The sequence below is a fragment of the Penaeus monodon genome, chromosome 39 (assembly GCF_015228065.2).
Source record: "Penaeus monodon isolate SGIC_2016 chromosome 39, NSTDA_Pmon_1, whole genome shotgun sequence".
NCBI lineage: Eukaryota > Metazoa > Arthropoda > Malacostraca > Decapoda > Penaeidae > Penaeus > Penaeus monodon.
Genome location: NC_051424.1, coordinates 14,886,876 through 14,891,115, shown reverse-complemented (window position 1 = coordinate 14,891,115; position 4,240 = coordinate 14,886,876). Strand labels below are relative to the sequence as shown.

At 26.4% G+C, this 4,240-nt stretch overlaps 1 protein-coding gene across 1 annotated transcript in view; it reads left to right on the top strand.

Annotated features, from left to right (window-relative positions):
- The first annotated feature begins 917 nt into the window (after positions 1-917).
- The window catches only part of LOC119597570 (collectin-10-like), a 37,252-nt gene continuing 33,929 nt past the window's right edge, over positions 918-4,240 (top strand). Inside the window, exon 1 of the mRNA XM_037947147.1 lies at positions 918-966. The gene's annotated coding sequence lies outside the window, so the exon portion shown is untranslated. The remainder of the gene's footprint in view (positions 967-4,240) is intronic.

Here is a 4,240-nt window from a genome sequence, read left to right as displayed (position 1 = left end):
TATCATTATTATTATTATTATTATTATTATTATTATTATTATTATTATCATAATTATTATAATTGTTATTATTATTATTATTATTATTATTATTATTATTATTATTATTGTTGATAATAATGATAAGAATGACTATAATAATAATGAAAATAAATCTCATAGTAATAATATTAATAATAACAATGATGATAATACTAATGCTAATACTAATAATAATACTAACAATGGTAATGATAATAATATTAACAACAACAATAACAATAATAGTAATAAGGATAATGATGATGATAATAATGGTAATAATAATAATAATGATAATAATAATAGTAATAATAAAAATAGTGATAATAATTTCATTAATAATAGTAATTATTATTATTATTATTATCATCATCATCATCATCATCATCATCATCATCATCATCATCATCATCATCATCATCATCATCATCATCATAATTATCATTATTATTATAATCATTATCATTATTATCGGTAATAATAATAATAATAATAATAATAATAATAATAATAATAATAATAATAATAATGATAATAATAATAATAATAACAACAACAACAACAACACAACAACAATAATAATAATAATAATAATAATAATAATGATAATAATAATAATAATGATAAATGAAAAGACTGGAGCGAGTGCTACTAAACGTTTCCATGGGTTACACAAGTACATAGTACGTAGTAAAGTGCAATCACAGTCTTCCCTTGTTCCCTTTAGTTCTCTGTAACTCTTACCACTTAATTATATTTGATATGAATTAAGTCCACATTATTTTATATTAAACCTTTCACTGTTGCATTTACTGTTACAAGTATTCCTGTGGGAATTCTGATGCCACAGCGGGGGCCATACTGTTAGCGTGGCGGTTGGTCGCGTGGGACGGTTCCAGTCGATCGTTGACAAGTGTCTTGAGTGGACTGCCGATAAGTTGTTTTGTATGTATTCATGCAGTTTTATCACCATAGTATTGTTGTCTAGAGCTCATATATAGATTTTGTTACAGTAGGGCATAAATTATTTATATATTAGCACAAATCGTTGTCTTTGTTAACGTAATGCTTCGGAGGATTTTGTTGGCCAATGATTTTTGAGACGCCGAATTTATAATGAGAAGCTCTGTGTTGCTTGATAAATAAGTAAGTAAATATAAACTCATGGTGCTGAATTTGACAAACGTAGTTTTTGAGGGATGTGTTCTTTGAACTGATAGTAATATTGTGAGGTGGTCGGTAGGTAATATATAGATAAAGTAATATGCCTGCTACAGACTTTGTTGATTATAATGAGTGCAATTTTTTATTAAAAAGAATAGCAACTGACCAGAACCGAGACGAGTATCCAGCATACATACTGGAAATATACCGTAGAATTTCTTATGAAGGAAGTCATTCACTGTCGATGAAAAAATGTACAGATATTAAAAGGGAATCCTTCCATAGCATCAGATACATTTTTCTTTGTGGCCAGCTCGGATGGGACTCTGCCCTGTTGACGTGATTCGCGAGGAAATGAGATATATGAATGGAAATGTAAAAGTTCTGAATATGAATTGGTAATATGAATACGAGTAACACAAGTATGTATGTGTGTTTGAGTAACTAATGAAAGAATGAGTGAGTAACAGTGTGAATGTACATAAAACATTCCATGTTATAAAGGGAAGTGTTTCTAGCGTGGGCTGATCTGGTTCAATCGATAGTCATTTGGTTGCATGGTTACCAAACTCCTGGTATAAATAAATGTTTCCGTGGGACTATATACGCGTTCGTGTCTATGTGTGTATAAGTAAATACATGTCTACATACGTACACAAATACACACACACACACACACACACATACACACACGCACACAAACACAACACACACACACACACACGCACACACACACACACACACACACACACACACACACACGCCACACAACAACACACACCACACACACACACACACACACACACACACACACACACACACATATATATATATATATATATATATATATATATATATATATATATATATTTATTTATACATACATACATACATACATACATATATATATATATATATATATATATATATATATATATATATATATATATATATAATCACCGTCCTGTCTCAAATGTGATTTATTATCTGTCAGTACAGTATAGTATTTCTTCTTTGCAAAACTGCCTGAAATCCTCCATAAAGGATTTATTTATCGAATGCAGTTTTTTTACCTTTCCGTGAGATACATAGTATATAGAAGCAGATTATATAACCACGTTTACAACATCTTTATTTCTATTAATTTCAATTAATTCTCCAGAGAATTGTTCTGCACATGATAAGCATCCTCTTTTACATCCGTTTTTAGTTGACTAATCAGATATGTAAATATATATTTGGCACTTTTCCTTAAATTAATGCTTCTTAATTTACAGTACCACACACCTTTTTCGGTGCAAGACCTAATGGAGACACTCGTCTTCGCCTCAACACACTCTCTCTCTCTCTCTCTCTCTCTCTCTCTCTCTCTCTCTCTCTCTCTCTCTCTCTCTCCTCTCTCTCTCTCTCTCTCTCTCTCTCTCTCTCTCTCTTTTCTCTCTCTTTCTCTCACTCTCGTGTTCGTGTGTATGTGTTTATATGGCAGATAAATAGGTAGACATCTATATAGATATCTTAACTTGCAAGGTCACGTGTACCTGTTCAACGGGCCCCGATGTGCCGACCTTCAAACAAGCAACGGTATAAGAGGAATATTACCTTGGCTGTCAGCCATTTCTGTTCCGAGTCGGCAATAGAAGCCAAAATGAAAGCGTCCGTTGTGCCGAGAGTGAACAATGGAAGATTTGTGTTGGGTAAAACACCAGGCTTTGTACGCTTTGTGCTTTGTACGTTTTCCTATGAATGATGCGTATTTACTGAGAGCACTACTACCGTTTGATAATAATGTTAATTGGTATATTAGTAATACTGATAATAATAAAAAGTAACATGGGCAATAACAATATCATTGATAATAATAGCAACGTTAATAATAATAATAGTATTATTGATGGGGATACTGCTCTACTACTACCAATGGTAATAATAGAATGATAATATTAATATTAATAATAACACTAATAATGATAATGATGATAGTAGTACTAATAATAATGATGATGATAACAATAATAATAGTAATAGTAGTAACAAAAATAGCAGTAATTATAATAATAATGATAATAAGGATATTAATAAAGATGATGATAACAATAATAATGATAATGATAATAATAGTAAGGATTATAACAACAACCATGATAATAATGATGATCATAACTATCATTTCTATTTTTATTATATTTATTAATATGTTAATCATTATATTTATTATCTTTATTATAGTTATCGTTATCATTGTTGTTGTTATTATTATTATCATTATCATTATTATATTATTACTATTATTATTATTATTATTATCAATATTAATAATAATGATAATAATGATGACTATAATAATAATATTATTATTATTATTAATATCATTATCAACATTATCATTATTATTATTACAATTATCAGCAGCAGCAGCACTACCATCATTAATGATGATAATGATAATAATAATAATGATATATAATATAATTATTATTATTATCATTATTGTTACTATCATTATTACTATTATAATGATCATTATTGTTATCATTATTATCATCATTATTGTTTTTATTATTATTATTATTATTATTATTATTATTATTATTATTATTATTATTATTATTATTATTATTATTATTATTATTATTATTATTATTATTATTATTATTATTATTATCATTATTATTACTATTATTATTATTATCATTGTTGATAATAATGATAAGAATGACTATAATAATAATGAAAATAAATCTCATAGTAATAATATTAAAATAACAATGATGATAATACTAATGCTAATACTAATAATAATAATAAAAATAATAATAATAATAATAATAATAATAATAATAATAATAATAATAATAAAAATAGTGATAATAATTTTATTAATAATAGTAATTATTATTATTATCATCATCATCATCATCATCATCATCATCATCATCATCATCATCATCATCATCATCATCATCATCATCATCATTATTATTATCATTATTATTATAATCATTATCATTATTATCGGTAATAATAATAATAATAATAATAATAATAATAATAATAA